Here is a 25,060-nt window from a genome sequence, read left to right on the forward strand (position 1 = left end):
CACCCTGGACTGCCAGTAAGGCAGTTTCTGTCCCATGATTAGGGCAAAATCCTAATCGATGTTCGTCCAAAATGTGTCTATTATCGACGAACTGCTGAAATTGGTTACAAACAATTTTTTTCAAGAATTTTAGTGGGCCAGCACAGATTAGCCACAGGGCGGTAATTTTTTAGTATCATGGGGTCCAACTTGGGCTTTTTTAGTAGCGGTTTTACCACCACTCGCTTAAGTGAACAGGGAACATAGCCCTCTGATAGGGATTTATTTACAAAGGTTGTTAAAAAAGGGGTGAGGTTGGCTGCTAAACGAATAGCGGTACATGCTGGTATAGGAAAGGCCAAGTCCTTGGTGGGTTTTAACTCGAGTATCAAAGCTTCTATATCTTCCTTCTCAATAGGTTGGAAGCAAAAGTTCTCCTCGGTCTCCTGGCTTTCTACTACTTCTCTCTCTTTTCCAGATTCTCCCCATTCTTCCACAGTTATTAATTCCGTAATGCTTTTCTGGATGTCAATGATTTTTTTCTCAAAAAAATCATTAAACTTATTTGCCTGTTCCTTAGAGTCGGCGGTTGGTACTGCCATGCATTCTGGGTTCCTAAACCTTGCCACTACGTTAAACAGGGCTTTTGCCCGATTACCTGCTAACTTAATTTCTTCTTGGAGGAAGTTTTTTTTGGCCACAAAAAGGGCATTTCTATAATCACTTATTCGGGCCCTCGTCTTCACTGCATCTTCAGCTAATTTAGAGGATCTCCAGAGTTTATTTGCCTGGCGAACTTGTTTCCGCATGAGGCCCAGTGCTGGAGTGTACCAAGATTTAGATTGTTTAACGGTTTTAAGACTAAGTGGGGTGTATTTATCACAAATTACCCTTAACAGGTCTTCCCCCTTACTAAAAAATTCTTCACAAGTCATATTGGTATCCAGACATGGCAATTGGTCTTCAATTTCCTTCCCTGGGATTTTATCTAGGTCGGACATCTTCTGGCACCAAATTGGTGCAGTCTCCCGTCCTTTTCCCCTCTGATGTCCTATTTCTCTGATAGTCGCTAGTTGTAAGTAGTGATTGGACCATAGCAGTGGGATAGTCTCCCCAAATTGAACAACACCCCCTCTTGCTGCAACAAGATCTAGGCAGTGACCCTTCTTGTGGGAGGGTTCCCTAGTAATAAGCTCCAGCTCATGATTGTCTAAGAGTTGCATCAGCGCAGCATGATGTGGATGCAAATTATCATTTTCTAGGCAAATGTTCCAATCTCCTATACACAATATATCTTTATATTTGCTCCCCCATAATGTGAGGTGGGCATCTAATAGTTCTAGAAAGTCCAGTAGGGGTCCAGGTGGTCTGTAGCCCAGCAGTACTTTCATAGTTTGGGTATGTGACACCGAAATTGAGAAAACCCCAAACTGGGTATTCTCATCCCAGTCTAGTTTCTCCAAGTGTGAAATAATCATAGCCGACTTATAAATTATAGCAATCCCCCCTCCCGTCTTCTCCATTAATGAACTGAATGGTGCATTTTTCTGGGACCAATTTATGGAACGGTTCTACGTTATTTCGCCGACCTATTTTTCAACGTGGCACTTTTCATCGTCAGAATTTTAATCGCCAAAAACCCTGTGTTTTTTTATTCTGGGGGTTTCCCCCCGCAGACTCCCCCCTTGCTATTATAATCATACCCCGACCCCTACAAAACACCCCCCAAAATAAAAAATGGAAAAAACTGGGTTTTTGGTGATGATAATTCTGACGACGAAAAGTCCCACGTTGAAAAATAGGTCGGCGAAATGCGCGTACCTATGGAACATGGTCTGTGAACCTTCAGTAAACCAAGTTTCTGTCAGGCATAGCAGTGCCAAATCTAAGTCTTGAATAAGCTCTCCCACCTCTACAGCCTGAGCCACTGCTGAGTGTGCACTCAACAAAGCAATTCTAAGTGTGGTATTTCCCTCTTTTATCCAGACATCTTAAGTGCAAGTGGCCCTGCCCAGTATTCCAGGCCTTCATCTGTGTACTTGTATAAATTACCTTTATTCTTTGGTGCTCCATCATCTGTAGCTTTAACTTCCCCACAATAATAATGAAGCCCTGTGGCACCGAAATAGAGGTCATACTCATCTGTTGATGCGTGTAGAACCTTGAGGAACTGGCGTCTGTGTGTTTGAGGGGCTTGGGTGCATTTTGTTTTGTGCACTGGGCTTATTGTGTCCCGAAGGGCAGTGTCCAGTGTTCAAGTTGTTTGCCATTAGAGGTTATTGTGTTTGTAGATTGCTTAGAGAATGTTGTTCAGTTTGTGTGTTTTGGTGGGTTGATTCACTTGCCCCCTGGGCATGTGTTGTAGATGGGCAGTGTGGGTTGTGTAGAAGAGAGTAGTGGTTAGTGGATTTTGGGTTGACCTCTGGGTATTTGTAGCTAAGTTTTTCATTCTGTATTTATCCCTGGTTTCCGACTTATGGTTTTTGGGGGATCGCTCGAGAAGGTGAATGTTGTGTAGTTGGGTTATGTTTATCTCAGCGCTTTGAATAGGCATGTTTTTTGTTGTTTCTTGAAAGTTAAGTGGTCTTCCGCCATTCTTATTTCCTTCAGGATCGAGTTCCATAACTTAGCTATCAGACAGGAAAAGGCGGTGCCTCTGAATTTTCATTTTTCGTAGTGTCTGTTTTCTAATTGGAGGTCAGTACTAGAGCTCCAATCTCTTTTCGGTTTGCTTGGATTAATTATTCTCCTTTCAATGTAATAATTTATGGGCAATGCATAGGTCTTTGAAGTGGATGCATTTCTTTACTGGTAGCCAGTGTAGAAGTTTTAGGGCCGGTGCAATCTGTTTCCTACCAGTTAGTCTCAGGAGTAGTCTTGCAGTATTTTGGATGCATTGTTTTTTGTTGAGACATTCAGACATTTCTAGTTCAAGACTATTTATGTAGTCTATCCTAGATAATATCAAGGAGATGATCGCAAGGGTTCTGTGTGCGGAATTGAGGTCTTGTTATTCAGGAGGTAGAAATTATTTTTGGTATGGCATTGTCTTGTGGCTACAAGGTACCATGAAGATTACCAGATTTTTGTATCCTAGTTGACATCTCTGCTTGGGTACCCATGCTCCGGGGCCAGGTCAGGGGTGGCTGTGTTGGACGGTCTTCACATGGGCAGATTATTATTTTGGTTTTAATTGGGTTTAGTTTGAGGTTATTGTTTGCCATCCAAATGTTTATGTCGGTGAAGTATTTATTGAGGGTATACAAGTTGGGTTACGCCTGCGTAGTTGTAGGCTGTCAGTCCAGACTGTCCCTTCACAGGTTAGCATCCAGTGCGAGCCAGCTATGAACACACCAGGACATCCTTAAGTAGACCTAGACAATATAGCCCACAGGCCATGTGGAGGCTGTTCTGGTTGTTGGCAGATCCCACATCGGTAACGCATACTAGTATCCCACAACAAACAATGTCGGATTATTGTCCGCCTCAGAGAGCTTATCCCAAAATGAGGTTTCATAAAAGCCAAGCCAAGGGAGAAGATCTTCTTGAGAAAGCACAAAGGAGAAAGAAAGGTCGGGTGGAAATGCTCCCATTAGGTTGACCACAGGTCAAACGACGGAGGTACAAAAAGTGATTGACAAATATTGGGATGTACCTCATACTGATCCAGACTTTCCAAAAGGGTTCAATAGGGGTCCACAATTCAATTCAAGAAATTGCTTTGGTGCACAGTTATTAGGACACTAACATCTCCAGCTTGATGGTTGTCCCTGCAATTGGATTTTACATATACAAACTTTGTGGCGCGAGAGTTAGACAGAATGAGATTAAAGAATATTTTAATGTAAAAAATGGATAATAAGGCAATTTATGCATTGCAACAGTACTCATGCTGTTCATATCTTATAGTCTATATCTATGCTGCACTATAGTGGAGTATCAAGTTCCATAGGAAACTTGAAAAATGAATATCTTAAACTTTTGACTCGCAAGATGGATTAGGCTATTTTGCAAACATGGTCGTCACAGGGCCCCCCAGACTGCACATTTAGAGAAAGACAAAAAGTTTACAAAAATTAAGAAAGCAAAGAAATGCGGTTTTCGGCCCACTCCTGTTCATTTCCCCATAGAGAGAAATGACAAATTTCTGTGCAGCGTACCGCAAAAACCACTGGACGGAATTGGGCCAGGTACAAACTACTTGGGCATGAAGCATTGAAACGATTACTGGGAGCGGTCTTGGCTAGTGGGACTGAAAGAAAGCTATTGGGGCAACATGTAAAGGGGCCACCACCGACAGCTGGGCCAATGGTCATGGGTGAAGGCTATGGCTAGTGAGTGAGAAAGAAAGGTAGTGCTGTAAAAGATACAGTGGGCACAGCCGAAGGCCCGGAGTAGTGGCCCCAAAAGATATGCAGAATGGACACGGCCTGAGGCGCATTCCCATTGCAAAGCCCAGTAACACATACATATTATAAGAAAAGAGATTGACAATGACATACAAAATGGCATTATGGGGGACAACAACGGGCGCGCGCAGAGTTAAGCTGGTCATGACTATCCACATGCGCTGAATTGCAAGGGCTTTGTTGCATCAAATCTGTACCTTAACTAAGGTTTTTTTTTTCAGTGAATATTATAGTATACAATATAAGAACTGATCTTAGAATATATATGATGGCTCTATACAAACTCATTCATGTGGGGATTACAATAAGGACACTAAAATTGATGATTTGAGAACCCATTCACCCACTTGGAACAGACCCATTCATAATAATTTGGGTTTTTATACAGCGCTTCATGCCGGAATTGGATTCCGCCAGCTTCTAAGCACTCCATAAGAATTTCAACTTGTAAGGTGCAACTTGTATTGTGGCATAATGTCACACCAGTGCTTCATTAGTGAGCTACTCACACAGACCAACTATATACTATGTGAAGATGGCCACCTGCATTGCGTGTCGGACGCAGCCTGCAGACATCAAAGCACATCTGCATGCCGATTGGCCCAGTGTAACAGGAAACCAAGAAATGTTCCCCGAAGGCCGTAGCAAGATGGCAGAGCCGGCTAGAACCAAAGGCCAGGACACAAGGCAGCATCCAGAGCTCTCTGCAGCTCTTTGCTGCTTTTCGCCATGGACACCGACGTTGCAACATTCCATCCAAGCAAAGCCACTGCATACGGAAGGCAAGCCCATTGTATTTTGCAACACATCTGGCTCAGTTGCTAAAGGCCTGCACTTTGTGATTCTGTTATGCATGTCCTGCCCCTTGCTTCCCAACCCTTGCCCGTTCCTTCTCGCCGTTTCCTTCAGCTCGCATCCCTGCCTTGCTTGCACCACCTGCTCCCCCTTCGACCCGGTACTAACAACAAGGCGCGCCAAGGCAGCCCCCTGCATCCCGCCCTGAACTAACCGACCGACCGACAGATGCCCCTAAGGCCACACTACTCCGCCTGCACCCATCCCCAGCACTGCATACGTTCAGTGGCAATAAAATACCCAACCGCTCTAGCACCCAAGTGCACCCACATTGAGGAACCGCAACACTACCGAACCGCAGCCTCAACCAGCCAACCCCCACCTCAGGCTGCCAGGACCCTGGAGACTCACGCTTAAAGCAACTTCCTGAGCAGTCCTCATCACACCCTGAACGCAGGCCCATCGAGCCACCAGAAAAAGCGATAGCACAGCATGAAATGTAAAATAAAAAAGAATGGTTTTTGTTTAGATTGGAGGTAATGGGCAGGGGCAGCTCACATGGTCAGACTGGAGCATAAAACTCTCGGGCACCGATGAAAAAGTGGCCCGCAGTTGCAAATGGATACTCGCTCCTTTACTCACAGACTGTTTGAAAATTACCCAAGGGGGTGTTTTTTGTTAAAATGTAAGCAAATTGTGATATGTATAGAATATTCAGTAACAATGGTCAAAACTACTAGCTGCATAGTGAAGTAATTCAAACTGGCCCACATTGGCCAAAAAAGTGGCCCATTTTTACTGGCCCGCACTAGCATTTTGCATTTTTTGGTACGGGCATTGCCCTATTTCTCTATAGGCCAGTACGAGCCTGGCGGCTCCCTCAGTTGCTTCCCTTTGACAGTCCAGGTCTGTTCCCAGCCGCACATGCTCACCGAGCCATGCAAGGCCTGGGGGTGTTTTGTTTCGCCAGCCTTGCATAGTGAAGGTGGTCATTCCCCAGCATGCAGATCCTAAACTCAGAATAAATCGACACACCCCAGTAAGGAATGAGACCAAGAGAAAGATTGCAAGTTGAAAAAAGTTTATATCAGGTAAATAAGACATGCAGAGGCCTCTTCTGCTCCGAGAGCGCTCTGCCAAATGATACATGAACAGTAAGTTATATACACATAAATCGTCATGACATACTATGTAAAATATAGCAGCGTTCATTGGTGGGCCCCTTATGTAGCAATATACAGTGCCAGACTCATATTGGTTGCTGTAGGTTGGCCGGTCTATGGGCACGTGGGTTAGCTGGGCTCATCTTCACGGGGTGAAGGTCAGGCTGAGTCCACAAGATGCAATTGTTGTAACGAATCTAAACTACGCAATAATCACTGACATGTTAAGAGTAATGCAAGACATAAAATGTATACCAGAATGCAGGGTTGCCTGTAAATCGTGGGCAAACATACACATTCTTAACCCAGGCCTTTGAGGGGGCAGGGGTGCAGTGGTCCTTCCCCCCACCCCCCCAGGTGCCTTATGTAAGGGTTTGAATCTGAGATTTATTTGCATGGTGCCTCATGGTTCAAACAAATGGAATGATAGGTGTTCGTCCGTGGAGAATATATGATCACATAATATTAGGTATAATGGCGGCAATCTAGGGTGGTCCGTGGGGAAGGGTTTACCTCTAACTGCTACATGAAAGGAGAGGGGCAAAAGGTTGTGCAGGCAATAATTCCTAAAGGTGGGGGTTGAAGGAGCAGGTTTGTGGAGACGGATGAGCACACAAGCCAATGGTTCGCCCCCTCACACGCAGGGCAATGATCTCAGAGGAAGAGAAAGAATACTGTTTTAGGTTGCAACAATTTGCGCCTGGGCTTCTGTGAGAAAGGGCCTGGGGTGACGCAGACAGGGGAGGAGGTGGTGGGGGTGTTCGGCCTGGCTGTGAGCGGCGCTGGACAAAGGGAGGAAAGGCTTCTTAGAGATCATTGTGCAGCCTAGTAAAAAGATAGAGTCTGCAGTGACACAAAATGGAGAGTGTATCATCCAATGGCTTCCTTCCACTGTCGTCAGAGGAAAGACAAGGGGGACGTCTCCCTGCGATGGGATGAGCATGTAGACTTCTTTCAAGCAGAATGTACATGGGGGAAAAAGACCCTCCCTCACATTCCCCCCTTTCGTTACTGCTAAAGTAACAAATAACCATGGTTGTTCCATTGCCTGCTTTCTTCTGCTTCCATTACCACTTCATCCCAAGCTAGAGTCCCTTTTATTGGCATCCATGCCCTGCACAGAGATCTCAGATATTGACTCCTTCCTGCATATTCGTCAGGAATACAGGTCATATAGATGCACCCACCATCCCCAGCCAGATCCACCCACACCTCTTTATACCATTTTAGTTCATAGGGCTCCTTGATAGTGGTATGATACACATTATCCATATATATATACACATATATACACTGCTGTCATGCGGTATTTGGGCTCCTGGTTGTCCCCTGTTTGCACTTGTACGTCTTTCACATCATGAGGCACCTTTGTTGGGCTGGCCATTGTCACCATCCTCATTGCACTACTAGGCATAGATTTTGCACAGCATCGAACCCCTACCTGGCACACAAAAAATTAGCAGCAAAAATACTATGATGGGTACAGTAGCTTCATTGCAGTCCCAAACCAGGATGGTACCCAGTCAAAAACCGTGTCAAACCAGTCACTTGGTTGCACACCACCTTCCTTCTTCATTCTTTCTACGAGATTGTGTACTGCAGTTATCATGTGTGATAATGTTCCATTGTCTGCGTCTGCAGAAGGCATAAATGTGCAACATGCACTCCCAATTTTTTGGCAAACACTGCCTTCCATTGCTGTGAGGAGATCCAAGATATAACGGTTTTGCATGGTCATCAACCGCAGGGCTCTGTGTTCCACCTTGATGACGTTGAACCCTTCTTCAGTGTTGTTGGCTAACTGGATCAGCTCCCACCTCACAATCTGGAACCACTTGGCGTTTGCTCGTGCCTGGATGCTTGGTAGAAGGGATGCAAAAAAATTCTCTGCAGAGTTGAATAGCTTCAATTGGTCAGGTATTTGTGCAAAGAATTGGAAGAGTCTTTAGAAATATAAATTGATGCCCTTCTTTTGCATGACACTCTGTCTTGCAGCCTATCCTCCAATAGCACATCATATGTAGGGGGTTCTTCGGTTGACTGGGGTGCTGGAGGCTTTCTGGCAGGCACCCTCTCTCCCAGGACATGACTCTGGAATCACCAACAGGGCCGAATGCAGCATGGCCAGGGCACAAGTACCTCTCCATGACGGCGGGAGGTGCAAGTACACCAGATTGCTGCATACCCAGTAATTGTCCATTAAAGCATCTGTTCCTTTCTTCATGTCAGGGAGGACAAGCGTTTTGTTGCAATGTTTGTTTGATCCCATAGGCACCTTTCCTTCTCCGTGAAAGCAAAGTTCGTATAGCACATCACGTTGGATCTTGATTGGCTTTTTGAGGGCTGTTACCCATGTCAGTTTGGCAATGTGCTGGGACCAGACCGGAGTGCATGTTTTCTTGACACAAAGGAATTTTTCTTCCGTCAGTCCTCGTAGTGCTTCCGCCTTGCACATCACTGACCTCTTGCCATTTGCTTTCCGCAAACATTTCCTGCACAATGAAAGGATCTGGAACCTTTTTAGAATGGCTCCCCGGTGGATGATTCGGAGGTCTCTGAATGAAGGTGATGCAGTAACCTTGGGCTATGGTTTGTAATGCCAAAGCATCTCAAGTAATATCCCGCCATTCTTTCAGATGCTGAGACAGTCTGTCTCCCACTGGGGTGTCGCGAGTCAAGACCTCAGAGGCTTTGCACCTCTTCTCCGTCCACCATGAGGGAATCTTCTTTGGCCTCTTTGACCAGCCATTCTCCTCTAGCTCTTCTGAGGGGTAGTAGCGAAAGGATCTACCCCTCCAAGACGTTAGACTGGAGTGAAGGCTGGGGCTGCTTAATAGCAGCACGTAGAGATTTGGCTGCCGCCTTTGAGGTCTGCAGCTTCCCAAGGCTTTTGTCAGCCTTGCTGCCAAAAAGATGAGACCCGTCAAAAGGCATATTAAGGAGTCTAGACTGCACGTCCGGTGCAAATCCAGACTTCCTTAACCACGCAAAACTGTACATAATGGTGCTTGCCGCCATGTCTCTGCTTATGCTGTCAGCAGAATCCAAACCCGACTGAACAGACTCCCACATGGCCCCTTGCCAACTTTTACAATGAAGAAGAAACATTCTCTTTCCTTCCATTCGGAAATATGTTCAGCCGCCATGGATATAAGAATGTAAGTGAATTTTGCAAGGCCACATGTAGAGTTTGCTGATTTGAGAGCAATGCTCTCAGCAGAAAAGACTTTCCTAGACCAGGCGTCTATACATTTATCATCCTGATCTGGTGGGATGGTCGGCTAAGCAGCCTGATTTGGAGATAGCAGTTGTTGCTTGCACCATCAGACTTTCTGGAGTAGGATGTTTTCACAAGCAGCTGAGGTCACTATTTCACAGTCCGTATTTCTTTGTCAAATGTTTGACTGCCGGACTTGATTCCGGTGCTTCTCAATTTACACTTTCTCTCTTCTGTAGAGCGAAATGAAAGGGTAGGAAAGGAACCCTTTGAGGAACTTTGTCCAGGATATCTGTGAGGTCATCTTGTTCGAATGGTAGGGCAGGCCTGCTCCATCCCCGATAATCAACTACCTTGGTCATTAATTGCCTATAAGAGGCATCTGCATATTCATCTGATTCAGGCTTACCAAAATCCAACTCTGGTGAAGTGTCCCCTCAACTGGACATCTGTAAATTTTCATGCAGGTCCCGTAACTTAGATTCTTCTGATATGAAGCTATCAGTGACACTTGGAGTGCCACTCCAAAGTGTGCATCATTATAATCAGATGGCTCGTTGTCCTCATGAATGGAAGTGAGGGACAAAGAAATCCTTCCTAGGTAAAGGAGTGAAGGTTTTCTGAATTTCTGGCAAAGGTGTCTATGGCTTCAAAGGTTTCAGGCCAGATGCCCATGGAGTCGTCGACAGACGACGATGGTACCAGTGGCGCTGCTAGCATCAATGATTTCCTTTGTCCGTGATGGACTTCGATGGCTCAAAGGATTCCTCAATGACTTTTCATCGTGTCGAGGCCTCAGCCTTTCTAGATGGAAATCTGGCCTTCGTCATGGGCTCGAGGGCATGCAGGATTTGGCACAAGCGCTTTCCTTACCGGCTTCAGAGGGCATGGTAGGAGTATGGCCTACTTACTTCAAGGGTTTCTGGCTCTCGGAAATGTTTTAGCATCTCCTGCCTAAGTGATTCTCATTCAGCCAGAGTAGAGGCCTTAGTGGGGCAAGATATAGTCCTCTCTGGGGAGGAGTCAGACAAGGATAACGAAGTAGGCGATTTGTGATGCCTTTTCTTCCATTTCCATGACAACGCTGAGGAGTGGTGGCCATTTCGTGACCTGGACCTTTTAGTTTTCTGTCAGGAGAGTCGCTTCGTTGGAAGAAAGGTCCAAAAGGGGATTTTTTGGGGAGTCTACCTACCGCCAATTTCATTTTACGGTCCTTCAGAGATTTTCTGGCCATAGACTGATACTTTTGACAGGCCAACGTCTTGTGCTCCACACCGAGACACCACAAGCATACTCAATGCGGGTCCAACAGCGACATCTTGGCGTTGAAGTCTTGGCATTTTTTAAACCCAGTCTTTGGGGTTGCTGAAGATGAAGACATTTTTTGATAATTTTCAAAGAAATATCTGATGTGCGCCGTAGTTCACGAAGCAAAAGCTTAATTGGAAAAATGAAACTGATGCCAACGGGTGCTGTGCACGCTACATATACCTTCTATGACATCATCCTCAAGATGTAGGCCCTCGAGGAACATCGAGCAGACCGTATTGACGCACAGCGCCCTCTGCTGAAAATGTTTTCCGAAGCAGCACAAGCTGGCTAATGGAGATAACGAAAGATGAGGAATACGTGCGAGGACATAATCCATTCGAAGTATAAGTTATATAAATAGAGAGGGCTTACTGGGAAGGAGCACTATAAACAAGTCAAGAGGCAGGTGGTGTCCAAGCAGAAAAGAGATACTTCACCTTGAGCATCTCCTGAGGAGGAGCAGGGGAGAAGGTTCAATGGGGAACACTTCCCAATACCAGCCAACATATGCTGAGTTGGGAAAAAAGAATGCACTGTTGGAGGCCGAGTATGGGTGCACTCATTCTAAATTTGAAATAGGATTATGGACAAGCCCCAGCAGACTCAACTTGCATAAAAGTTGACAGACGGCTTCATGTTAATGTTGTGATATTTTGGAAGCCTGGAAAAAAACACAAGAGGTCAGAGCTTTTATTGACACTAGGGTGGAGGCCTCATTGATTCATAGAAATCTTTCAGGATTTAAAGGTTGACACTTTACCATTACTGGGTTGGGAGGAAAATAGACATCCACAGTACAAACAGGAGTGGAAATAAGATAGGCAATTTGAAAACAAATATCAAGTGTCGATTGTCCCGATACCCGAATATATCATTGGATTTGACATTCTGGAAAGGCCGACTCTAGTACTAGGAGGCAAGGCTCATCAGTTTGGAGTGAATGCGTTGACTTGTACTCCAGTGATTGTATGCAAACTGAACATCATTCCAGTGCACGTGCTATTGGCCACAGAGCGTGTCAATGAAGCAACACCACATTCCCGGGTGGGGGGCATGAGGAAATTTCAGACACCATTAAAGAATATGTAGAGGAAGGAGTATTACACTCTGTCTCTACTGCTTGGAAAAATCATGTCTGGCCTGTACAAATAAAGGATGGGAGCTGGAGAATGACTGTGCACTATATGGAATTGTACAAAAACTCCTTTAGTTCTTGCAGTGCCAGATACTGTTACCTTTATTGAGAACATACAGACGTTAGAGGGAACTTGGCACGCTGTATTACATTTGGCAAATACCCTTTTCTCTGTCCCAATTACCAAAGAGTGCCAGGAGCAGTTTTCATGTTCTTAAGGGGGTTGTCGGTACACCTTCACAAGATTACCTATGGGGTACTTGCACAGCCCAACCCTCTGTCACTGGCTGGCAGCAGAACACTTAGATAAAATACCATGCAAACCTGATATACAAATCTCACATTACATTGATGATATTCCGATTCAGGGCAAGGAAGAGTGCAGTGTGCAAAATCAATTGGAAGCAATCATTGATGGGTTGAAGGTTGGGAGATTAACCCTGATAAAATTCAAGGGCCAGCTGAGACACTGATATTTTTGGGAATTCAATGGCACAATGGGCACCAAGAGATAGTTATGTTATGTTACTTGGCATTTGTATAGCACCTTATGTATCATTGGTATGATCTCAAAGCGCTGGTAGGTTGAATGCCCTCAAGAACCGTAGTTCAAGTCAGTAGACAGAGTCATAAGGTGCATAGGTGCAGCCGGTGTGGCAGTTGCATAACAGCTGCTTCTTAGTGGTAGGTGTGCTGGTTGGGAGGTCAGGAATATGCGTTAAAATCTGGAGGGATGACGCCCAGACTGATTTGTGGCTGTGTTAGGCCTGAGGAGACACTTAAGCTAGCGGTGTGCTTAGCTGATGTTTAATTAGGATGATGAGGAGTATGTGGCGGGTGTTCGTATGAGAACAGCTATACCGATTGTGTCATAGTATCGCTGTGTTCTAGTTGCATGTTGGTGTATAGGTGGAGAGTAAGCGTGGTAGTGTAATATGGTGGTTATCAGTTCCAGCCTCTTGATCCGTTCAATCCGTTCCGGCCACTCCATCCGTTCCGGCCACTCCATCTCGTCCAGTCCACCTCACCCGTCCCATCCACCTCATCCGTTCTGTCCGCTTCATTCGTTCTATTCACCAACTAAACCACAGTATTGCTATTAGTCACACTTTCTATTCAACTAAACCACAGTATTGCCATTAGGAACACTTTCTATTCAACTAAACCACAGTTTTGCCATTAGGCTCACTTTCTATTCAACTAAACCACAGTTCTACTATTACGCTCACTTTCTATTCAACTAAACCACAGTTCTGCTACTAGGCACAGTTTCTAAACTTGGGAAGTCTGTGTAGACTATCTGGAAGTGAGAATCAACTCAATGGAACAAGTCAAGTACACTCAGTTGTTAGGAGTACAGTTTAGATGCAAGAGTTTATAACAGCAGGGCTTGTAGGGTTGAGTGGTAGGATAGTATGGCATGAAGTAATTGCTTCAGTCCCTACCCTTGCCACACTTAATTTTTTGGTGGGTATTCGGGCTTCTTGCTTCTCCTGCAGATACGATCAGCAGCCGTCCTTAGCCGAAGGAGGCTGCCGGGCAGAGGGCTGCCCTGGGAGGGCCAGTTAAGACCAGTTGGGAGAGCAAGAAGAAGGAGTGGAGGGAGGGCGGGTCGGGAGGCGGGCGGGCTGTGGAACCAGGAAGGGGGTGCAGGAAGGGAAGGGATGCAAGGGCCTGCTCCTGGGCACGGGCCCACAAACACAATGGGCAAGTTAAACACCAAAAGGTGCTTTCATGGGCACACTCACTGCGCTCCTTGGATGGCTAATGGAGCCGTTGAAACACACGCGAGTCGGTGGACTCGATGGGTACAGTGGATGGACCAATGGGGGGGGGGAGGGAGGGCGGGCCGGTCGGGAGGCAGGCGGGCTGTGGAACAAGGAAGGGAGTGCGGGGAAGGAAGGGACGCAAGAGCCTGCTCCTGGGCACGGGCCCACAAACAAAATGGGCAAATTAAAAACCATAGTGCTGAAAGCCAGACAAAAGGTACTTGAATTTACTACTACAGTGAACAATAAACAAGCTCAGCAGTTCATAGAGCGGTTTGTATTTTGGAGACAGCATATACCACCTGCAGGGCAAATCTTGGTCCCACTTTACTAAGTGACACAAAAGAAATATGAATTTGAGTGGGGCTAGGAGCAGCAGAGAGAATTTGATTTGCAAAGGACACAGTCCAACGTGTGCTTGATTTGTGACCTTTGAAGTCAAGAGAATGTAAGGAAGGCATGGTGTCAAAGTAAGACAGACACAAGTGATCACAGTTCAAGGGTGTTTATTGAACTTTAACAAAAGATGTGGTAAACTGCCTATCTAAATCAAATCTACAAATGGGAGAAAGCACCGACCATCAAATAATAATATGGCCCTAGTGGAGTCTTGTCAAAATAAAAGGACGTATACTAAAAAACCTATTGCAAATCCTTACCGCCAAGTACAAATAATGTGGGGTAGTGTTCATGAAAAAGAAAGCAGTGTTCACAAAATGATAAGTCAGGATATGTAGGCAGTTGGTCTCCCTTCCCCACATTTTCAGCACGGGACAAGCTGGTTCTCTTGAGCATAGCACACTCTAGGACTTCTTCGGCACAAGGACCCAGTTCCATTCCAACATCAGGCCCTTCTATGCCCAAGCCTCTTAAATTACCAAAGTCTCTTGATTCAGAGGGCCTGATGTACCAAACAAACTAAAAGTTCCTTTACAAGTACTCCAGTTGGGTGATTCACTCGTCACCCTGGATCCCCCTCAGCCAGGCTCAGATCCCTTTTATACTACAATCTTTATTTTGGATCCCCCTCTTTCAGGCTGTGATCCTTTTTTCCAATGCCTATAGAATATCTTTTCTCAGGTGACTCACGGTTCACCTCAGGTCCCTTTTTCACAATTAGTCTCCAGGCAGGCTCGGACAAATTACAGTTCGTATTAGCCATGCAAGACTTTCAATGTGAACAGGGTTTTGCTTGACCCGTTGTGGGACCACATTTGATTTTACAGTTCACAATTTTACACTCTCAGTTGTATACCCAACAGACCTTCAAATGAGCACCCATGTGGTGCCGGACCACTCTGTATATGGTATCTATTTTGGCTTCAAAGGTTCAGTCACTCCTTGGATATTCAACTATATTCAAGTCGCTCCTCACATATGCCTCACACTGTTCTTTGCAGATTTCTTCATACAATGTTGCCACTTGCAACCTTGGTTCTAACACAGATCGGTCTGCTATCAGTGTCCACGACTCGCTAACTTTGCTGGCGGTGCTTTGTTGTAGGAGCCAAGGACAGTACACAGCAGCAATCGCTCCTCCCCACCTTGTCTATCGTTGCAGGCAGACCCAGGGTACCTTCAACACACAATGCACCTTTCTTCAGCGTCAATTCCCAGTCTTAGGTTTCTTATACTCGAGGGCTCATGAAAGTAGCAGTTATTCTCCGAAAAAGGTTACTTCCCGCCTCGCAATCCTCTGGTCTCGCCATCCTTCTCATATTAAACGGTCATCTTGGAACTGCTGCTTCTTCATGTGTTTTGCCTTGCTCAGAGTGTGCTTTCGTGCCAAGCCCGTTTTTCCGTTTGGGGAAGTGTGATGGAAATCAGGCGTGTATAATTATCAGTAATTGCCCGACTCTGCTTGGCCAGAGTGTTGGAACATGTTCGGTGTACGGCTTGGGTGTTAATCCGTTCTCTCACAGCGAGATGTCCGGGAGAAAGTGTTTGCGTTGGGAAAAGGGGGGTTTGCTAGGTATCCTACCTGGTAGGATGTGGAAAAGGTGTTACAGGGAAAGGCATAGAGCATCTCACCATCCGGCATTCCACTCCCCGAAGACCACTCATCCAGGTGGTCCTCCCGCACTGGTCCACCCCCAGGAACTGGATCCAAAAGCAATGGCCGTGTCCTGGCCACCTGAATGACAGATCCCCGGGGACTACCAGGTGAAATACCTTCTGGTTTCTCAAAAAAGGTCTGTGGCAGAAGCAAGACATTAAGCGAGTTCCTTTGGGATTGCAAATTACCCGAGGCCGGGGATCAGTACACTCCATTTGAAAAGCAATTGCTAGCATTCTATTGGGCTCTTATTAATACAGAACAATTGACAGTGGGTCTAGATGTACTGATCAGACCTAAAACCCCAATTATGCAATGGGTGGTGAGCTCAACAAACAGGATAGGCCACACCCATGAAGCCAGTGTAATCAAATGGAAATGGTATATTCAAGGCAGAACCAAATCAGGACAGGGTGGGGTTGCAAAATTACATGAGCAAGCAGCTAATATACCACTCTTAGACTACATACCACAGGAAGTGACAAATGTACATGAGTCTCTAGTTAAATGGGGAGTACTTATGGGGATCTGACAGAGCAGAAGAGCATCCCCAGTTTACCGATGACTCTGCTCGCTACGTAGGAACTGCACGCTACTGGAAAGCAGTGTCATAAAAGTTCTTATCAGGGAAAGGGAAGAGCAGTCAGTTGGCAGAACTATGCAGCATATCAAGCTTTGAAACAAGAGACATCTGGTCAATGTAATTTGTACAGATTCATGGTCGGTGGCCAATGGGCTAGCTGTGTGGCTGCAGACATGGCAAAAGAATAGGTGGAAAATTAATTCCAAAGAATTGTGGGGAAAGGAACTGTGTCAAGATATCTGGGAAATGCCATCACAGGTGAAGGAACAGTATCATGTGGATGCACATTGTACTACTGAATCATTAGAGCATTGGTTTAATTCTGTTGCAGATGAACACACCAAGACTTAATCTGTGGACTCAGAGGCTCAGGAGGGTGATTTGGAGGGTTTGGCCAAGTGTGCTCACCAGAAATGTGCACACATGGGAGAAAAAGCTACTTGCAGGTGGGCACAAACTCGAGGGATTAATATCCCTCAACAGGTAGTGAAAACAATGATTTTGTTTAGTGTCCTGTGTGTCAACATCAAAAGACCCATCCCTCATATTGACCTTGCAACTTTAGAGTGACAATGGCACACATTTCAAAGGAAAGTTGATTCAGGAGTACTGTCAGGCGAATAATATAGATTGGCTTTACCATGTACCGCATCATCCACAAGGGGTGGCTTTGATTGAGAGGATGAATGGTTTGTTGAAAGAACAATTGCGCAAAGCACGCAATGGCAGTTTGGTAGGCTGGTGTGATGTGTGTTTGATGCTGTGAAAGTACTAAACAATCCAGCATTGGCAGAAAACGAGACACCTTTGACGCACCTCTTAACACCTGCTGTGCAGATGCAACATAATTCAGCCACAGTGACAACAGTTTATTGGGAAATCACGACAGGAGTAGACTTGCATGCTCAAAGAAATCAGAGGTATAATAGTAATTGAAACTGGGATTGGAGAACAGATTCCCTCAAAACACATGGGATTGATTCCCCGTAGATCTGGATTAGCATTGAAGGGCATCCAAGTACTGGAAAGAGTGAAAGACGCCGACTATCAAGGAGAAATCAAAGTCATTTTAATGAACAGTGGCGATCAGATATTCCCTATCCATGTAGGAGACAGGATAGCCCAATTAATTGTCATACCTGTTAAACTGTCCATGATCAGAAATGGAGAGCGTCCCCTACAGTGTTAACAACCCATGCAGACCATAGTTTTGGTTTATTAGACTTCATGGTACCTGGTGCAAAGGTATGGGTAGAGAAACCAAGTGACCCACCTGTACCTGCAGAGGTCTTAGCGTCGAGCTGAAACCAAGTTGTTTTAGTAATGGAGCCTGGCAGGGAGAAATTGATCCATGTACCCAGCAAAAAATGTTCTTTAAGAGAATGATTATCAAGACTGATATGTTTTTTTTCTGGGTTTGCTTTACAGAGCCTGTGCCTGGCTGGTGTTCTTGCAATTTCAAATGGACTCCATTCAGAAGGGTCAAACGACACACTGCAAAAACAAGATGTCGTGTTTGCGCAATCAACCAATGCGAGTACGATGATGAGGAATTATGTTTGTGGGTTGTTTAAGGCTGACGCTGACATACCAGCACAAGCCGGCACAGAGAAACTGATTTGCAAAGCATTGAGGATAAACCAAGTGCAAGTTGCACGTCAAATATATTCACCAATGAATGCCCAAAAGAGAACATATGGATATATATTGCAAGGAAAGTTAACGTTTGATGGATGTGCACAATGCTAGGTACCTACTGACAACATGTCTGGTAGCGATACCAACATCTGCTTCAACTTTGAGAGAAAGTATGGGAATCATTCAAATGATACTTTAGTGGAGAAAACTTCAGTTCTGCTTTTGCTTGTATTTTTACAATTGCTTTGATTTTAATTTGTTGTTGTAGTGTTCAATATATTTCTAGTTCAGTGCTAATGCTTCGTCGCTTTCAGAAGTCGACTTTAGTGCCACTGAGTTATGGAAGACAAATATCCAAAGGTTGAATGTAATAACCAGGCTACTCACCGTAGTGACCACCTTACTCCTAGCCCATAGTCCCCTTTCCTCCATACTTATGGGACATCTCTCCGTCCTGTGGGACGGGATCGGAGCACTTTGTAACAAGCATCCAAAAATGTTTTCCAAAATAGTGTCCTTCCTCTCTTTCTTGCGCGGGGCCTGGCACGCGGCCGTAACCCCGACCACCTCGGCTCCGCCCCACGCATCGCCCATCAGTCCTTTTCTATCGCCAGGTCAAAGACCTATTAGCAATAACAGAGGGACCTTATTAGAGGGGACGGCGGGCGGGCGTATGGAGGAAAGGGCACTATGGTCTAGGAGTAAGGTGGTCACTACGGTGAGTAACCTGGTTATACTCCTACGTCCCGTCCCCTTTTCTCCATACTTATGGGAGATTCCCAAGCACCCCTAACAGGAACTACGGGTGAATGGAAATACCCCTTACTGAAAAAGGTTCTTCAGACAAGCCTGACCAAACTGAGCACCAGTACTTGAGCTCATGTCAAGACAATAATGCTTACATAAAGCAGGTGGGGAGGCCAAAGTAGCTGCCCTAGCGATGGACTCCCAGGGGACATATTTCTGAAAAGCAACCGCGGCTGCCTTGCCCCGCACCAGGTGTGCATGAATACCCTTAGAAGGTTTCAGCCCTTTGATGGTGAAAGACTCTGTAATGCAGGCAGCGATCCACCGAGAAATAGTCGCCTTAGACGCCTGCTTACCCTGAGGGTTACCAAAAGTCACAAACAGTTGAGAACTCCTAAGCTCGGACGTTCTGTCCAGATAGAACTTAAGAGCCCTTCTGACATCAAGACAATGAAGAACCCTTTCTGCCTCTGAGGCAGGGTTCGGAAGAAAGACCGGCAGGGAGATCGACTGATTCAGATGGAATTCAGTTACCACCTTCGGCAGGAAAGCAGGATTCATCCATAGGACTACCTTATCCTTATGAAAGACCAAAAAGGGATGCGCCACCGACAAGGCCTGGAGCTCACTCACCCGCCTCGCAGACGTAACGGTGACCCAAAAGGAGACTTTCCAGGATAGGTACTTGAGGTCCACCGTAGCCATTGGTTCAAAAGGCTTGTGGCACAACGCCGTCAGGACTACATTTAGGTCCCACGGCGGGTCGGACTATGAATTGGAGGGTAGAGGCATGTCAAGCCTGTAAAAGGCCTCCTAACCACTGGATTAACCAGAGAGTAAGAGCAGTGGTCCGTAGAAAGATAAGCGGAGACCACTGAAAGCTAAGTTCTGCATGACAAAGTGAACACCCGACTCTGCTAGGAAGGATACAAAGGACAGCACCGTGTCAATCGAAGCCCCCCGTGGGTCCAACTGTTTTTCCAAACACCAATGACAGAACCTGAGCCATTTACTTCTGTATTGGGATCTAGTCGAGGGTTTCCTGGCTGCCTGGATAATACGCATGTTATCCGCAGACAAGTTAAGATGTTCTAAAGACTTGAACTCGGGCACCATGCCGCCAAGCTGAGCGATTGTGGGGAGGGGTGCCACATCTGCTGTTCCCGTTGGTAAAGAAGATTGGGAGTCACTGGTAACCTGATCAGCGGATACACCGACAGGTGTTGAAGTTCTGAGAACCAAAACCTGGCCGGCCACCACTGGGCTATGAGCAGAAGGGAACAGTTCACAGAGTTCTTCAGCTTCCAAATCGCTCGATGGAAAAGAGGCAGAGGCGGGAAGGCGTAAGCTCTCATGTTGTGCCATGGAATCTCGAGTGCATCCCCCAGAGAGGAGGCTCCCAGCCCCCCTCTGGAGGCATACTGAGGAAGCTTCTTGTTTACCGCCGTAGCGAAGTCTTCTACCTCCGGTGTGCCCCAACGCAAGAAAATCCATGAGAGGACATCCGCCTTCAACTCCCACTCGTAGCTGACCACTGTCTGCCGGCTGAGGCATCCGCTGTGACATTCAAGTGGCCCGGGATGTGCACTGCCAGCAGCCAAACACCATGAAGCACAGCCCACTCCCAAATCTGGATGGACAGATCCACAAGAGGAGGAGACTTGGTTCCCCCTTGCTTCTTGATGTAATACACCGACACCACATTGTCCATGCGTACGCGGACCACTTTGTTGGCTATGACCGGTCTGAACGCCCGGAGCACTAGGAAGATCGCCAGAAGCTCTAAATGATTTATGTGGAGGAGCTTTTCCTGAGGCGACCAGAGATCCGAGACCTGAAGAGGATCTAACGTCGCACCCCACCCCAGGAGGGAGGTGTCCATCGTGATCGTCACCGTAGGGACTGGGTCCTGAAACCCCACATCCACCGACAGGTTGCTGAGAGATGACCACCATTCCAGATCCACTCTCATGGAAGCCGGAATCATTATCAGCTTGGAATCCGGGTCCACAGCCTGACGCCAAGAACTCCGAAGAGCCATCTGGGTCTGCCTCATCTTGGGACGAGGAAGAGGAAGAGCGAACACACACGAGGCCATGAGGCCCAGAAGCCTCTGGAACCACCAGGCCGACATGCTCTCCGACTGCGCAAACATCCGACACGTGGCTTACAGGTCCGCCATCCTGTCCCCGGTCAGGTACACTCTGCAGTTGATCGTGTTCCAGCGAAAACCCAGGAAAATCAAGTCCTGCAAGACCGTCATGGAAGATTTCCGCCAGTTCACCGACAGCCCAAGATGAAACAGGAGCTGAAGGAGAGCCTGAAGATTGCCCGCTGCTTTCAACGGACAAGGGCTGCGTAAGAGCCAGTCGTCCAAATACAGATACACATGGATACCCTACAGACGAAGATAGGCCGCAATCACTGACATCTTCGTGAAGACACGCAGCACTGAACTGAGGCCAAAAGGAAGCACTAGAAACTGGAAGTGCTCCTCTCCCAAAGAGAAACGGAGATATCTCCTGTATGGATTCTAAATCAGAATATGCATGTACGCATCCTGAAGATCCACCACACTGAGCCAATTGCCCATCTGCAAGGAGGACCGTATCTGGCTGGGCGTGATCATCTTGAATTTCTCTTGGGGTAGGAAAAGATTGAACTGGGAAAGGTCTAGGATGGTGCGCAGGCTAGCCTGGTTTGGGCACCGGAAACAGCCGGGAGTAGATGCCCTCCCCTTGTTCCCCAAGGGGAACAGGTTCCACAGCTCTGAGGTGCAGAAGTTTCTGAACCTCGGCTTTGAGGGAGGGCGAGCCGGACAGTTGAAAAGGGGGGTTGAAGGGTGAGGTAGGGGGTAGGGGTAATCGGAAGCCCGCCCGAGCGACTGACAAGACCCATCTGTCTTCGGTGATGGTCTGCCACGCCTCCCAATGAGACGTGATGCGTCCTCCCACCAGGGTCTCGTCGAGCGCATAAAACCCTAATTTTGCAGGTTTTTCGGTGGTTTTGCCACCTGAACCTGAAGAGGAGGCTGAGGAGCGGGAGCAAACTGAGTCCATTGTTATCTGCGGTGGTTATGCCCCGAGGGGGTATCCACTCTGCGAGATTTCCAGTCAAGGAAGCCCCAAAAGCCAGAGGAGGGTCGGCTTTGCGACAGCGGTCTCTGGGTTTTGAAGGGGGTCTTAACAAAGACGGACAAGGACTTAGCAGTTTGAGTGCTATCCTTCGTCTTGGTGAGCTCTACATCTATTGAGGAATGAAAGAGCTCCTTACCATCGAACGGAAGGTCCAACACCTTGTCCTGTACCTCTTTCGAGAATTTGGTGGCATGCAGCCACGCCTGCCGTGAGGTATCAACCCCCAGCATAAGGCCCCGAGCCGAGGTTTCCACGTGATGAGCCGCAGCCTTCAGGAGATCCTGGGCCAGGACCCTGGCATCGGACAATCCCTCCCTTAAAGTCTTCCAGCTTCTCAACCGGGATGAACTCCTCAACCTCCGACAGACCTTTCCACATCTGCATATTAGCCCCCGCTAACACCAGTTCGGCATTGGCCTGCCTGAGCTGCAAGGCCAAGTTGGCGAAAATCTTCCTCCCAAGGGAATCAAGGAGCTAATCCTCCTTTCCCAGAACCTGAGTAGGCGTCGTGGAAGAGGATGCTGCAGGCCTGGACTGCAAAGTGGCCGCAGCCACTACTGTGGAGGAGGCGGGCACACAAGACAGGGCCACCTCTTCCGAAGAATGCAGCCTGTATCGCGCATCAATTTTCTTATTGACGAACAGTCCAGAGTGTGGCTTCTCCCAGACCCTACAGACCTCGGCCAGAATGTCCTTCTGCAAGAACAGGCCGGTACGCTCCAAGGGAGACAGGGTGAACGCCCCAGAAAGTACACCCTCCTGCGGAGTGGGTGCCTCGGACACCAGAACATCCAAGAAAGCCATCATGTCCAGTACCCAGTCATGGAAAGCTCTGATAGAGCGGGGCAGGTCCTCGTTGTCCTGATCGCCTTGTGCTTCATCCGACAGGTCAGGATCTTGCTGAGCCGCGTCGGGTGCTGCCTTGTCCACGGGGGACAATGGTGGCAAAGGTGGAAGAGTCGGGGAAGGCACCATGGGCAAAGGAGGCGCCGGCGGAACCACCGGGGGAACGGGTGGGGCCAGAGGCGCTGGCAAACATATCTCCCTAAAAAGCCCTTTGAAATATTCCCTTATGGGGTCGGTACGCATGAGCGTCTGAAATTTACCGAAAAAGGCTTCCTCCGGGGACTGCTTTGGAACCTGAGGTGGCCTCTCATGAGGAGGATAATTCCAGGGACGTAACGGGGAGGGGTTCCACACCAGCCCCTCCATCGACGAATCTACATAAATCAACGGTGCCGACCCCACAGGCAATGAAACAGAGTGCGGAAGGGGCATCCGGGCGTTCCAATCATAAACTGGCTGATAAGGATGAGCACAAGGGACTCTGTGTTCACCCACGGATCCAAGCCCTACACCTGATGTCGATGGCGAAGTTGTAGGGGCAGCACCCAAAATGGCTGCCGCGGTCGTGGTGGGAACGGGCGCCATTTTCTCATCACCTGAGGGGAACTGCGGCACGTGAGGAAGTGAGGCAGGGGTCCCCGTCGATGGATATGGGGTCTTAACTTTAGCCTTAACATAAGGGACCTCGGCAGAGCCGATACTGTGAGGTCTGGAATATTTCTGTGACATACCAACCGCCAAATTAGCCTTCGAAGGAAGGACCTCGGCACTGCCGGTAAAAGTAGAACTTTGCTTCTTTGCCCCCTCAACAGGTCTGGTGTCGCCGAGTGGTGCTGCCTGACATTCTGAACTTTGTAGGGTCCTTTCCTTGACACCTTTGACATTCTCCCGGATTACCATGTGGGTGAGAAGCTCCTCACGCTCTGTGCAGCCGTGCTGGCATGGTGTGTCTGCAGCAGTTGTGATGGATAGTGAATGTTAGTCTGAAGTATTGTCCGCTTGGCACCTGCAGTGGCTTCTTGTTCCCCGGGTTTGATCCAAGTGTGAAAAGCCCTGGGAATAAGGTATCATTTGATTTATTGTCCAGTCCAACCTACCTAATCCACCCGACTTGGCCACTTTGTTTAATTTTGTCCCATATTGTCCCACGCTGTGGCGGGATACTATCACCATTGATGTGGCTAGTTATCTTCATAACAGGGTTTCTCAGGAGGGGTTGTTGAACTGGTGGAGCAATAGAAGGTCCTTGTTGCAGGGTCGGCTGTTGACCTTTGTTCTCTTGAATTGCAATGCCCATCACCAGACCCATAGCAACTAAAATGCCATCTGCGCCATCTTCCCATTTGGCAGAGCTACCTGCCACACGTTATTAACCTGAGCCCCTTTGTCTAAGCGGAAAACAAGAATTCTCACAAAAAGACCTAATTCTAGGACGCTGGCTTCTTCTACCAGAAAGTATGGCATGCTAGGTATCCCAAGTGCTACCCCCATGTCTAATATGGGCCATTTCAATCAGGTGCTGGTACTAAGTGCACAAAGAAGACCGTGACTGCAGGATTTGAGAACTTGTCCTCCGAGTGTTCATGAGGATGATCATGGTTTGTCACTGGATAACCAGACAGGAGGCGAGGAGGTTGCATTAGAAGATCTTGCTAACCAAAAGAACCAGACGTTCACCAAGGGATGGGGCTATTAGAAGCCATGTTGGAAGGATTGATGGTTTATCTTCATCCTTATCCATGTCTTCCCTTCCTCTAGTAGAGGAAGGAGAGGAAGGGTGGAGAAAGCTATCTTGAAGCCTCCACTGCAGTCTCTCTTGGGGCCTGCGGGGCCGGGTAATGAGAATCCAATCTCTGAACATATTAGTTCTATGCAGTGGCATCCGGTCATCCAATGAATAATAGGCAAGCTTAATCAATGCAAAGATTTTGCTTTCTGCACTTGAGTGGATCTATTGGACACGTCTGCAGTACAATTTCACTCGGTCAGGGCAGACGAATGCTGCCAAATAAAGAGTTGCCAAACTATGCCAAATGAAACCAGCAGCTTGGTGTCTACAGATAAAAATCAACTGTTGAATTATAAGAGTCAAAAGAGAAGATGAAGACCTATGCAGACGCCAAGCGCAATGCAGGAGCGTCAAGTGCCATGCAGGAGCATGAAGCCTAGCCGTGGATGATGTGGTGATAGTTTGCCAAGACACATAAGTGCACCTCTGTGTGTCATGTGTATCCTATAGTGATCATTCAGAAGAAAGGATCCATGATAACAGCGG

At 47.2% G+C, this 25,060-nt stretch overlaps 1 protein-coding gene across 1 annotated transcript in view; it reads right to left on the reverse strand.

The window, feature by feature from the left end:
* Positions 1-25,060, reverse strand: part of NR1I2 (nuclear receptor subfamily 1 group I member 2) — an 812,250-nt gene that overhangs the window by 237,679 nt on the left and 549,511 nt on the right. The gene's annotated exons all lie outside the window — the stretch shown is intronic.

The sequence above is a fragment of the Ambystoma mexicanum genome, chromosome 7p (assembly GCF_040938575.1).
Source record: "Ambystoma mexicanum isolate Mex_15411 chromosome 7p, UKY_AmexF1_1, whole genome shotgun sequence".
NCBI lineage: Eukaryota > Metazoa > Chordata > Amphibia > Caudata > Ambystomatidae > Ambystoma > Ambystoma mexicanum.